The sequence below is a fragment of the Schistocerca serialis genome, chromosome 2 (assembly GCF_023864345.2).
Source record: "Schistocerca serialis cubense isolate TAMUIC-IGC-003099 chromosome 2, iqSchSeri2.2, whole genome shotgun sequence".
Lineage (NCBI taxonomy): Eukaryota > Metazoa > Arthropoda > Insecta > Orthoptera > Acrididae > Schistocerca > Schistocerca serialis.
In genome coordinates, this window is record NC_064639.1 from 885692065 (window position 1) to 885707224 (window position 15160).

At 38.6% G+C, this 15160-nt stretch overlaps 1 protein-coding gene across 1 annotated transcript in view; it reads left to right on the plus strand.

Moving 5' to 3' along the window:
- LOC126458219 (TBC1 domain family member 16) overlaps positions 1–15160 on the plus strand; it is a 104433-nt gene that overhangs the window by 35692 nt on the left and 53581 nt on the right. The gene's annotated exons all lie outside the window — the stretch shown is intronic.

A 15160-nucleotide genomic window follows, 5' to 3' on the forward strand; every position in this document is an offset into this window, starting at 1 on the left:
TTGAATATCTGCGAGCAGTAACAACATAACCACATAGTTCACAGCCCTTCAAATAAATTGAACAGTCACTGTCATTGATTTGACACACAGTCTATTGGTGTAACACTTATTTCACTGTTAAGTTGTCGTTCTAAGCATCACGGGTTCCTCGTCTGAAACTCAGCTGTGGACTGACTGTCTTGTGACCAAAAATCGGACCTTATATATCATCACAATAATAGGTACTGAAACTACACATTGTTCAAAGTTAAATTTACAGAAATTACAATTAAAACTTAACTCATTAAATTAACTGAATACATCGAAAAATTCCATCCTTTAAGTTTCTTCTGCTATAATGTTTAGGCGGAATTATTTGTTTAAATTGTGAAATTAACATATATAGCTATGTAAACAATACTTTTGACAAAACTGTTAATTACTTTGGAATTAATTCAGGGGTGGTTTTGCTAACATGTTTTCGAATAGAGCCAAATAGATACTTTAAGATTACTAGTATTTCATCTTCCAAATGTTTATAATTAGTACACAATTTATATTTGTTTATACATCAACAATAGAATTTATGTTACAAAACAATTACTGATTTCACCCTATAATGAAACGTAGTAACTAGTAATAGTAAAAAAAAATTAGAAAATCAATTACATACATAAAACTAAGCACAAAATTAGATCTGGTGTTATATTCTTTAAAACTGAGAGCCAATCTTTCTCTGTTATGAAAATGCAAGTTGTATTCACATATGCCAAAGGTAAATAGTTAAAAGTAACAAAACGAATTTAAGGAGGCAGATGGCAAAACAGAAGGGGGATTAAAAATATCCCAGCTTGCTTCATCACATCACCCCCTCAATGGATTGGCCAGATAGATATTGCAAATAGCCAACTGGGCAATTCAGTGACCACAAGTGATGCCAGAAATTGTGTTTAACAATGTATACACAAAAAATTATTACATAAGAAATCTTATCAATAACTACAGTACATATGTTTTTTCTTTTTTTTATATAATTTATAGTTATGTGAACTGGCCCTATGAAAATCTCCATACAAAATAATTGCATACGGTGTATTGTCGTACAATATCACAAAATATCTACAGTTATACTGTTATCAAAAAATTAGGCCTCTCTTCATCATAAGTGATGTCCTATTTGGGTAAGCTAAGATTACTTTTAAAGATACATATCATTTGATACAAGTCCTGTCTTGCTGAACAAAAATTAATCCTCATGGGTAGCAAAGAAGTTAAATTACACTACGCATTGCAGTTAATGTTTAGACAAAAAAATTCACTTGCGCAAAGTTTAGTGTTTTGTTTAATCACTTTCACACTTTTAATGAGCTTTAACACACTTTCTCATCAAGCTGTCCACGACTTCAACAGTTCCAAGTGACAGTTATCAAGGAAGTGCACCGTGATTAGTTCCCTTGGAAGTGGTTCTCCTCTGTCACAGTACATGAAAAAATGAGACAAAATACCCTATTTTAGTGCACTTACTTTTAATTTTAACTTCAGTCTAAGAAAAAGAATGTTTAACACTAATGGCAAATGATAGTCATTACTTCATAAATAAATACATTACATAGTTCTCATAACATTATAATAATTAACACTAAAATTGGCTATAGTATGAAAGGTGTGGAGTAGAAAAAAATTTAAATCAAGTGCTCACTACACTACAAAACATTACTTCAGGTCATAACTGTCTGAAACTGGTTAAACTTGAATGATTTGGGTCTCTTTCTCATTTGCAAAGTAGCAAAAACTCAAGATGTGCAGTAGATTTACTATTCATTACACTATGAAAAAAGAATAGAGCCATCATCACAACTGAATTACTGTTCAAATCAAGATTAAGGGGTGTAAGTTGTACCAAATCATTGCCCCACTTCTCTATTCAGCTCTAAGCACCACTCTCATTCAACCATAAAATTAAATCCTCACAAAAATCACAAAATGTTGCCAAATAGATGACCTTCCAGAATATCCACATCAGTTTAGCATCACAGTGATCAGCTAATCAGCAAAATTACTGTTCTTCATCCCAGTATTACCACTTCAAGCTCATAATTCCTCGGAACACTAATAGAAGTTTTCAGATAACCTATATATCCAATGATGCAGCATTATATGACTTGTAAATATTGCTCTTTCTGTTAATCTCTCATTCCAAGCTGCAGTGTCATGAATTGCACAATATAAACAGTACCCAAGGCTGCCTAGTTCCAAATTAGATCATCAATATAGTTACACCACATTCGTTTGTATATAGTTACATTTTTCATTAATCATGTCTGTCAGCACCATTATTTCACTTACGTTTCTTACCTTGTTACCTAGTGGAGTGCATTCTCAAAAAAATATCCCTATTGCAGAGACAGGCTCCGTAACCATTAAACCCCTAACATTATTCATTATTTTATTATTTCATTATGTAATAAATAAACACCTGCTCTGCTTATCTAATGCAAAATTGACTCTACTGAAAAACACTCCACAGTAACAGATACTTATGCTAAGGCAAACTTAACTCTCATTAACGATCAGACAAAATTATCACTTAGAAAAATTATGATTTGCTTGACATTCTAGCCTGAAGGGCGATATATATACAAATCTTGCTTACTCTTTCCACACACATTACTCCAGGCAACTATGTTTGAAGTTGTAAATTCTTAATTCTAGAAAAGGCTGTACCATGAAACAGATTTATGGGTAGATAGTTATCTCCTCCATATACTGACTAGACTGACCACAATTAATATTAATACCTAGTATTTAAGATGGTTTGTATTGTATATTGCCTCTGTTGCTGCACCAAATCACACTAACTTCACACATGAGCTGATTACTTCATATGTTAATTATCCTTCACATATGCTGAAGCCTTTCATTTTCAGTTTACCTTACCTCAATGTTTGACAGAAATTCTGTAATCATGGTACCAGTTTATTTTCTTCCATCCTCTTATGAGTACATTGCTTATAACTAATGCAACATAATGTACAATAATATATACATAGATACACTGGAGAAACTTTTTCTAAAATGTTTCTATACTAAAGTATGCTACTGCACAAAATCACATGACAGTTGAAGAAGGGATGTTCCTGATTCACTCGTGAACTACAGGTAGGATAGGAGAAGAGTTTGACTGCCTCAAGAAACACGAAAAATGAGAAAGACAGCTGGGGTAAGCATTATTGCCACATAATGATTCCAACACAGAACGTTGAACCCCTTACTTGCTAATTGCACAAGAAATTAGTTCCAAATAGTACATCAGTGCTGAGGTTTTGAATCACCAACAAATTGCACTTCAACAACTGTCCTGCCAATTTCACAGTTAATAGTATCTCTTGTTTCACACTCTTTAATAGCTTACCAGTAGCACCAATAATTTTTATTCCAGAAACATGCATCACTACTATACCCTCTGTATTCTTAATAGATTCATTAAATGCCTGTGACTAGCCATTCAAATGACTACCACTGTCCAGTAAACACTTTAACATGTGTACCTTGTACACTTGCTGTTATTACAATGTGACCCACTTGCTTTTTACTTACCATGTGATCTTGTCCATACAACAAATCCTCATTAATCCTTTATTTACTTAACACATTGCCCTCATTATTAATTATAAATTCAAATACCCCATTCTCGTTACTACTGGATTCGCCATTGCTATCATCATTACAACTACAGTCAGAATCAGACCCACTGTCACTTACGCTATGCTTTAGATTTAGTATCTCTTCCACTTTTTTTTATTTCAGTCAATTTTGAATCTACATTTTCATTTACTTTTACCAGTTTTTCCTCTACCACTACTGCACACTTTGGATCTAGCTCAATTTCTGAATCACTTCTAATGTGATCAATTTGGTTCTCAAGTTTAACTCTATTTTCAGCACTATTGTGCTATTGTCATCACAAAGTTTCTCTCTCTCTTCTACACATTTAGTACTCAATGTTAATTTCTCATCAGTATTATGTACTACTTTCTTTATACTATTGTCCTCCCTCGTAACATCATCTTTCATAGCTATATTACTCAAACAACTCATTATAATTTGCCTTAACCTCACTTCACTTCTCCCTATGTCATAAACTTTGGCCCTTGCTGACTTTCGCTACTAGACTTCTCCTCCTTAACCTTAACGTCCACTTCAGTGCTTTTTTCAACCATTTTGCTCTTTACAATAGTACTTTTGTCCCCACCATTCAAATTTACATTCATGTTTGATTTATAATCACTTACATCCTTTTGTTCATTTAAAAACTTAATCTCTACAGCTTTGTCCTCAGTCACACTGTCTTGTTTGTTAAGACCACTTAATACAAAACAGCTTTTGCTATGAAATTACCTTATTCTTATTCATTCTTCTTCTGCTGCTGCTGCTGTGGTTGTCCTCTTGGTCCATGATCTGCATGGCTGTGGCAAGTTTTAATTCTCAGCACGGCATCTTGTTTACCTCCTGTCAGCTGCTGCATGCTGATTGGTTGCTCCTGTATTCAATGGCTGCTTCCATAGAACCTGCCTGCTGATTGGCTGCTGTACCTTCTTTGTTATGAAACCCCAGCTCTGATTGGCTGTATCACTTCTTCACTTTAAACCACAGTTGATTTCACTTTTCAAAGTTCGCAAGTCTTTGTTTTATTGTGGCTACATACAGTAATCCTCACCCGCAAGGGCACAGCAGAAATGGTTCAAATGGCTCTGAGCACTATGGGACTTAACATCTGAGGTCATCAGTCCCCTAGACTTAGAACTACCTAAACCTAACTAACCTAAGGACATCACACACATCCATGCCCAAGGCAGGATTTGAACCTGTGACCATAGCAGCAGCACGGTTCCAGACTGAAGCGCCTAGAACTGCTCGGCCACAATGGCCGGCAAGGGCACCACATGTAGCAGTTCCACATGCTTTATTTATTTTGTTGGGTGTCTTCGGTGTTGACGTACTGCATTGCTACACTGACTGAAAATTGGGGTTTGTAATTTGGACACTGACTACAGTAAATAATGTAGCCGACAGATGTTGCATTTCACTGTCTTTTACTTTCTCTTTGCAGAACCCACCAATAATACACAGTTATGTATGTGTGGCCAGTGCACTATTGTTTAAACTTTCCATAAGCCTCATTAATAGTTTGCAGGCGAACCTTGCCATGCTGCTACAATAGTTAACTGTTGAACATCTACAAGCAGTAATAACATAATCACATAGTTCACAGTCCTTCAAATAAATTGAAAATCAATGTCAATGCTTTAACACAAGACCTGTTTGGAGTAACACTTATTTCACTGTTAAGTTAATACATTGTTGTCATTCTAAGCAACACAGGTTTCTCTTCTGAAACTCGGCTGTGGACTGACTGCCTTGTGACCAAAAATCGGGCCCATAAATATCATCACAGTAATAGGTACTGAAACTACACATTGTTCAAAGTTAAATTTACAGAAATTACAATTAAAACTTAACTCATTAAATTAACTGAATACATCGAAAAATTCCATCTTTTAACAGTTTCTTCTACTACAATGTTTAGGCTGAATGATTTGTTTAAATGATGAAATTAACAAATATAGTTATGTATACAATACTTTTGGCAAAACTGTTAATTACTTTGGAATTAATTCAGGGCTGGTTTTGCTAGCATGTTTTCAAATAGAGCCAAATAGATACTTTAAGATTGCTAGTATTTCATCTTTCAAATGTTTATAGTTAGTACAGAATTTATATTTGCTTATACATCAACAGTAGAATTTAAGTTATGAAACAATTACTGATTTTTGCCGTATAATGAAACATAGTAACTAGTAATACTCAAAATAAATTAGAAAATCAATTATCATACATAAAACTAAGCACAAAATTAGATCTGGTGTTATATTCTTTAAAACTAAGGCCCAATCTTTCTTTTTTATGAAAATGCAGATTATATTATGCTGGACAGTGAAGGGGGAGGCGTGTTTATAGTGATAAAAAGTGCAATAGTATCGAAGGAAATTGACGGATATCCGAAATGTGAAATAATTTGGGTGAAGGCCACGGTTAAAGCAGGCTCAAACATGGTAATTGGATGCCTCTATAGGCCCCCTGGCTCAGCAGCTGTTGTGGCAGAGCACCTGAAGGAAAATTTGGAAAATATTTAGAATAGATTTCCTGACCATGTTATAGTTCTGGATGGAGATTTTAATTTGCCAGGTACAGATTGGAAGACTCAAACATTTATAACGGGTGGCAGGGACAAAGAATCCAGTGAAATTTTTGTAAGTGCATTATTTGAAAACTACCTTGAGCAGTTAAACCGAGAACCGACTTGTGGCAATAACATATTAGACCTTCTTGTGACAAACAGACTGTTGAGGATCAGTGGACAAAGTTCAGAACCATCGTACAATATGCATCAGATGAGTATGTGCCAAGCGAGATCGTAAGATATGGAAAAAAGCCACCATGGTACAACAACCGAGTTAGAAAACTGCTGCGGAAGCAAAGGGAACTTCACAGCAAACATAAACATAGCCAAAGCCTTGCAGACAAACAAAAATTACATGAAGCGAAATGTAGGACTGTGCGAGAGGCGTTCAATGAATTCAGAAGTAAAGTTCTATGTACTGACTTGGCAGAAAATCGTAAGAAAGTTTGGTCTTATATCAAAGCGGTAGGTGGATCAAAACAAAATGTCCAGACACTCTGGGACCAAAATGGCACTGAAACAGAGGATGACAGACTAAAGGCCAAAATACTAAATGTCTTTTTCCAAAGCTGTTTCACAGAGGAATACTGCACTGTAGTTCCTTCTCTAGATTGTCGCACAGACGACAAAATGGTAGATATCAAAATAGATGACAGAGGGATAGAAAAACAATTAAAATTGCTAAGAAGAGGAAAGGCCGCTGGACCTGATGGGATACCAGTTCGATTTTACCCAGAGTACACGAAGGAACTTGCCCCCCTTCTTGCAGCAGTGTACCGTAGGTCTCTAGAAGAGCGTAGCATTCCAAAGGATTGAGACTCAGAGGGCTGTAGACTCGGGTTCCCAGGTAGATGCCGTGTTTCTTGACTTCCGCATGGTGTTTGATAGTGTTCCCCACAGTTGTTTAATGAACAAAGTAAGAGCATCTAGACTATCAGACCAATTGTGTGATTGGATTGAAGAGTTACTAGATAACAGAACGCAGCATGTCATTCTCAGTGGAGAGAAGTCTTCCGAAGTAAGAGCGATTTCAGGTGTGCCATAGGGGAGTGTCATAGGACCATTGCTATTCATAATATACATAAATGACCTTGTGGATGACATCGGGAGTTCACTGAGGCTTTTTCGGATGATTCTGTAGTATATCGAGAGGTTGTAACAATGGAAAATTGCACTGAAATGCAAGAGGATGTGCAACAAATTGATGCATGGTGCATGGAATGGCAATTGAATCTCAATGTAGACAAGTGTAATCTGCTGCGAATACATAGAAAGAAAGATCCTTTATCATTTAGCTACAATATAGCAGGTCAGCAAATGGAAGCAGTTAATGCCTTAAATTATCTGGGAGTAGGCATTAGGAGTGATTTAAAATGGAATAACCATATAAAATTAATCGTCGGTAAAGCAGATGCTAAACTGAGATTCATTGGAAGAATCCTAAGGAAATGCAATCTGAAAACAAAGGAAGTAGGTTACAGTACACTTGTTTGCCCACTACTTGAATACTGCTCACCGGTGTGGAATCCGTACCAGATAGGGTTGATCGAAGAGAGAGAGAGAAGATCCAATGGAGAGCAGCGCACTTCGTTACAGGATCATTTAGTAATCATGAAAGCATTACGGAGATGATAGATAAACTCCAGTGTAAGACTGTGCAAGAGAGACGCTCAGTAGCTTGGTACGGGCTTTTGTCGAAGTTTCGAGAACATATCTTCACCGAGGAGTCATGCAGTGTATTGCTCCCTCCTACGTACATCTCAAAAAGAGACCGTGAAGATAAAATCAGAGAGATTAGAGCCCACACAGAGGCATACCAACAATCTTTCTTTCCACGAACAATACGAGACTGGAATAGAAGGGAGAACCAATAGAGGTACTCAAAGTACCCTCCGCCACACAACGTCAGGTGGCTTGCGGAGTATGGATGTAGATGTAGATGTAGATGCTAATGGTAAATAGTTAAAAGTAAAAAGCGAATTTAAGGAGGCAGATGGCAAAACAAAAGGGGAATTAAAAATATCCCAGCTTGCTTCGTCACAATGTCTATCTTGAAGGGTCTTCCAGTTCAGTTCCTTCAGTATCTCTGTGACACTCTCCCATGGATCAAACAAACCTGTGACCATTTGTGCTGCCTTTTTTGTACACATTCACTATCCCATGTTTTCCTATTTGGTACAGGTTCCACACACTTAAGCAGTACCTTAGAACTGGTTGCACAAGTGATTTGTAAACAATCTCCTTTGTAGACTGACTGCACTTCCCCAGTATTCTACCAAAAGACCAAAACCTACCACCTGCTTTACCCACATCTGAGCCGATGTGATCATTCCCAATTCATATCTGTACAAAGTGTTAGATTCAGATCAAACAATGGAAAATACAGGTAGGAATATCAACAGTGTAGGAAAAGATTCTCTACATGTTGTGCCAAAGGGTGGCCTACTTTGCTCTTGTCCACAGTTTGGCGGTGCCCATTCATCATGGTGGACAGATGGTTGGTAGTCATACCAATATAAAAAGCCGTGCCGTCATTGCAGCAGGCTGGTAAATGACATAGCTGCTTTTACAAGTGGTCTCGCATCTGATGGGGTAGGATAAACCTGTGACAGGACTGGAATAGGACAAGGGGTTGGGATTGGGAGTGGCACAGGAATGGACTAGGATATTGTGGAGTTTGGGTGGGCAGTGGAACACCACTTCAGGAGGGATTGAAAGTATCACGGGTAGGATGTCCCCCCGTTTCAGAGCACGGTGATAGGTAATCAATGATCAGGGGTGGGCCACCTGTGAAAGCAGCCATGTCGTTTACCATCTCTGCTGCAATCATTGCACAGCTTTTTGTATTTTTATGACTAGCAACCAGCTGTCCACCAGGGTGAACAGCCACAGCCCGATTATGGCCAAGAAGAAAGTAGACCACCCTGTGGCGCAACATGCAGCTGAACATAACATGCTTGATTTCAATGGCTGCTTCACTACTCAAGCCATCTGGATCCTTCCCTCCCCCACCAGCTTTTCTGAACTGCACTGATGGGAGTTATCCTCACAGCACATTCTCTGCTCCCGTAATTACCCTGGCCTCAGTCTACAGTAACATATTGCCCCACATCCTCCCCCAACAGTTTCCACCCCCTATGTCCTATCATCTCCTCCCCATTCTCAACTCCCACCCTGTTTATTTACAGCCCACTGCCAATACATCCACCCATCTTTCCCCGCTTATCTCATTTTTTGTTCCTTTTTTCGTGATCTCCCTGCCCCACAATCTCCTGACACTGCACCTGTTGGAGGCTAATCACTGCACACTCCACCAGACAGCGTTCATCTCTCTCCCTACCTGTGCACTGCTATCCCTTCCCCTTTCCCTTCCCCACTCCCTCCAGATTGCTGCTTGCATCCCACGTGATGCTGCATTCCGGCCCGAGATGCTGTGTGTGCAGGAGACACATTTAACCAGTGAACCCTTTGCTTTCACCCCTCAATGTGCAGGAAAAGAATTCTAACTGCTTTCAAATACCTCCCCCTGCCCCTACTCCCCCCTCCCTCCCTCCCTCTACTTTTCCCCTTCTGATACAGGATGATCTGCCTATTATTGTAATAATTCTATTGTATCATACTGATAGTATGTAAAGGATAGATTGCTACTCACCACAAACAGAAAATGTTGAGTTGCAGATAGGCACAATGAAAAAGAATGATAGAAATATCTCAACTTGTGCACAGTCTTTCTTCAGAGGTAGAAAATTCACACACATTCACACAAGAACAACTCACACATCCTGGACTTTCCACAGTAATAATATCCATCATTTGGAGCAGTCAATTATGAGGGTCACTCCAAAAGAAATGCACACTATTTTTTAAAAAATCCATCTTTTATTCTACATGTTTGAAAGTTTTACGGTGTGTAGATACATCCTTTAGGAACAATATTTTCATTTCTCCACGTAATTTCCATCCCTCTTAACTTCCTTACACCATCTTGGAACCAGCGCCAGTATACCCGCACGGTAAAATTCTGGACCAACCTGTTGGAGCCCGCTTTCATCACATAACCTGCTTACCCACCGACTAACTGTACTGCAATCAATAGCAGCATCTCCATACACTGTGGATCACAGTGTGGAATGTTAGATCCCTTAATTGGGCAAGTAGGTTAGAAAATTTAAAAAGGGAAATGGATAGGTTGAAGTTAGATACAGTGCGAAACAGTCAAGTTTGGTGGCAGAGAGAACAGGACTTCTGGTGAGATAAACGTATTTATGAAAATAGGGGTAATGCAGGATTAGGTTTACTAATGAAATAGGAATGTGGGTAAGCTACTATGAATAGCATAGTGAATGCATTATTGTCACCAAAGATAGACACGAAGCCCAAACTCATCACAGTAGTACAAATTTATATGCCGCCTAGCTCCACAAATGATGGAGTGATTGAAGAAATGTTTGATGAGGTTAGTTAACGGAAATGAAAATTTAATTGTGATGAGGATCTAGAATTCAACAATAGGAAAAGGAAGAGAAGAAAAAATTTTAGGTGATATGGAATACTGAAAAGGAATGAAAGAGAAAGCCACCTGGGAGAATTCTGCACAGAACATAATTTAATCATTGCTAACACTTCGTTTAAGAATCATGAAAGAAGGTCATATAAGTGGAAGAGACCTGGAGCCGCCGGAAGGTTTCAGATTGATTATATAATGGCAAGACAGAGATTTCGGAACCAGATTTTAAATTGTAACACACTTTGAGGGGCAGATGTGGACTCTGATCACATTTTATTGGTTATGAACTGTAGATTAAAACTGAAGAAATAGGAAAAAGGTATTCAATTAAGGAGATGGGACCTGAATAAGGTGAAAGAACTAGAGCTTGTTGAGAGTTTCAGAGGTAGTATTAGGGAATGAGTGACAAGAACAGAGGAAAGGAATACAGTAGGAGAAGAATGGGTAGCATTAAGAGATGAAACAGGGAATACAGCAGAGGATAAAGTAGGTAAAAAGATGAAAGCTACCAGAAATCCTTGAGTAGCACAAGATATACTGAATTTAATTGATGAAAGGAGAAAATATGTATATGCAATAAATGAAGCAGGCGAATGGGAATACAAATGTCTAAAAAATGTGATGGACTGGAAGTGCAAAAGGCTAAGCAGGAATGGCTGTATGACAAATGTAAGAATGTAGAAGCATGTATCAGTAGCAATAAGATAGATGCTGTCTACAGGAAAATTAGAGAGACCTTTGGAGAAAAAAGAACCAGCTGTATGAATATCAGGAGCTAAGCAAAGAAGGGAAAGCAGAAAGGTGGAAGAAGTACAAGGTAGATTTACTTGAGGGCAATATTATGAAAATGGAAGATGATGTAGATGAAGATGAAAAGAGAAAGACAATACTGTGTGAAGAATTTGACAGAACACTGAAAGACCTAAATCAAAACAAGGCCCCAGTAGTAAACAACATTCTGTTAGAGCTACTGATAGCCTTGGGAGAGCCAGCCATGACAAAACTCTACCATCTGGTGAGCAAGATGTATGAGACAGGCAAAATACCCTCAGACTTCAAGAAGACTATAATAATTCCAATTTCAAAGAAAGCAGGTGCTAAGTATGAATATTACCAAACTGTCAGTTTTAATACATCATGTTTGCAAAATACTGACGCAAATTTTTTGCAGAAGGATGGGATAGTTGGTAGAAGCCAACATCGGGGAAGATCAGTTTGGATTACAGAGAACTGTAGGCGCAGGCAAGGCAATACTGATCATGTGGCTTATCTTAGAACATAGATCAAGGAAAGACAAACCTACATTTATAGCATTCACAGACTTAGAGAAGGTATTTGATAGTGTTGACTAGAGTACTCTCTTTGAAATTCTAAATGTAGTGGGGGTAAAATACAGGGAGCAGCAGGCAATTTGCAAATTGTATAGAAACCAGATGGCAGTATATAAGAGTTGAGGATATGAAAGGCAAACCGTGGTTGAGAAGGGAGCAAAACAGGGTTGTAGCCTGTCCCCGACATTATTCAATCTGTACACTGAGCAAGCAATAAAGAAACCAAAGCAGGGTTGCCACAAATTCTGGAAATCAAGGAATTTCAAACATGTCAGAGAAATTTGAAAAATAAAAAACATGGGTAAAATCTGGTTTTTGTCTCTGTAGATAAAGTGGTTTGTTCACTGAGATGTCATGCATCATCACTGGATGGGTGCAGCTGAGTACATGTGCTGCTTCCCTGCTCCCTCATTCTTTACTGCTTCTCCCCTCAGCTTGCAGTCAGTGCTGCCACAACTTCTTGCCGCTAGCCTAGCTGTTGCTGACAAGAAGCAGGGAGGCATTAGGAGTGGTTTTCTTGGATCTGATTCTCTGAGACTGTTGACCCAGTAGCCAGAGATGGCGATCATGTGTGCATGAGTTGTGTCTGAGTGATTGTGTGAATGTGTGTGTGCTCTCATATTCTGACAAAGGCTATGGCCAAAAATTTAGTTGTGAGAGTGTGATTGTCTTTTCGATGTGCCTATCTTTACAGTTTGTTGCTAGCTATCCTCATTGATATTGACACTCCGAGTTTTTGTGCAAGTATCTGTTGTGTCGATTGATCACTGCAGTCTCATTTCATCAACATAGTGTGTGTGACGCGAATAGTTGGCCACATGAGTCGACTTCCATGATGGGCCAAAACAGCAGGCCATTGTGTGTGACGCGAATAGTTGGCCACATGAGTCGACTTCCATGATGGGCCAAAACAGCAGGCCATTTCTGTGAGTATCTCTAACGGATTGGGCCTGCCGATCTCATGCTCACCATTTCCCACTAATGTGCAGTCCCTGCCCATTGGATTTAGTCTCACCGATCTCCTTGCAGGCCAGGTCTGTTTGTGTGTGGTGTAATGCACCAGATTTTCATTGTTTATCCATGGACCCTGGACTGTGGTGCTCCTCGGAAGGACAGAGACCATGGGCGATGGATTTCAGGAATTGTGACTGTCTCACCGCAAGTGCATTGTACAGCATAGCATTTTATAGACATTTTATGTATTCTAGTACTTTTTGGACTTCAAAATTAGTTTATATATTAGAAAGAATGGACGATAAGAAGAAGAAAATGGTGGCAATCGCTGGCAGTTTGTTTGCTATGTACTCATGTATTTCTTGAAGGAAACACCACACAATACCTTAAAATAATAGACATAATACAGTGTGTAATAACCGACAATAATGAACATAGTAGAACCAACTTTTTATTGGCGATCACCTGTGGTGTTGGTTTACACAACTCTTATCTGCCTTATACACTTCTTTCAAGAGGCCTACTTTTTTTCTGGGGTTATTTTTGAAATCAGTGAAAGTATTTTAAATCTGTCTTGCAACTCCAACTAAATGTGAATTTTTGTCACAAAATGTGTTTTGATTTATTGAAATAAAGTAACGTCAATGGTCTTATGAAACATATATACCGTTCGGCTTGCTTTCTCTGTCTAAAAGATGTTGATGTTAGTACTTAAGATTTTCCTCACATGTTTAGAAATGCAGAAGTCCTTACATTATTTTGTCAACTTATGTCTTGGAATTTCACTTGGGGAAACTCGTGGCAACCCTGGGGGGGGGGGGATCTGGAGTGGGAATTAAAGTTCAGGGAGAAGAAAAAAAACTTTGAAGTGTGCTGATGACACATTAATTCTGTCAGAGGCAGAAGAGCAGTTGAATAGAATGGACAGTGTTGTGAAAGAAGGATGTAAGATGAACATCAAGAAAAGCAAAACAAGTATAATTGAAACTTCCTAGCAGATTAAAACTGTGTGCCCGACCGAGACTCGAACTCGGGACCTTTGCCTTTCGCGGGCAAGTGCTCTACCATCTGAGCTACCGAAGCACGACTCACGCCCGGTACCCACAGCTTTACTTCTGCCAGTATCTCGTCTCCTACCTTCCAAACTTGAAGTATAATTGAATGTAGTCAAATTAAATCAGGTGATGCTGAGGGAATTAGATTAGGAAATGAGACACTTAGAGTAGTAGTGGATTTTAGTATTTGGGTAGCAGAATAATGGATGATGGCCGGAGAGGAGAGGATATAAAAATGTAGACTGGCAATGGCAAGAAAAGCATTTCTGAAGAAGAGAAATTTGTAAACATTGAATATAGATCTAAGTGTTAGGAAGTCTTTTTTGAAAGTATTTAAATGGGGTGTAGCCATGTATGGAAATGAGACATGGGTGATAAACAGTTTAGAAATTATGAAATGTGGTGCTACAGAACATTTCTGAAGATTTGGTCAGTAGATCCTGTAACTGATCAGATACTGAATAGAATTGTGGAGAAAAAAAAATTGTGGTGCAACCTGACTAGAAGAAGCGATCAAACAATGGAAAATCCAGGATGGATTAATAACAGCATTATGAAAAAAGGATAGATTGATACTCACCACATAGTGGAAATGTTTAGTCACAGACAGGCCACAGAGAGAGAGAGAGAGAGAGAGAGAGAGAGAGAGAGAGAGAGAGGGAGGGGGGGGGGGCAGTGGTCCTGTATGAGAGAGTTGTATTTGTATGTGTGTTGTCTAATTCAAAAGAATGCTTTTTGGCCAAAACCTTACTTGTTTAGCAGTATTTATGTTGTGAATCTTTGTGACAACATTTTCGGTATATAGTGAGTAGCAGTCTATCCTTTTCATATTAGAAGAAGGTATCAGTTGATCAGTTGATACAACACATTCCAAGACATTATGGGATCACCAGTTCAGTATTGAAGGGTTGGAGGGAAGTGTGTGTGTGTGTGTGTGTGTGTGTGTGTGTGTGTGGCGGGGGGGGGGGGGGGCTGTATAAATCATGGAGGGAAACCAAGAGATGAATACAGTAAGCAGATCCCGAAGAATGTAGGTTGCAGTAGTTATTCAGAGAGGAAAAGGCTTGCACAAGATAGAGTAGCATGGAGAGTG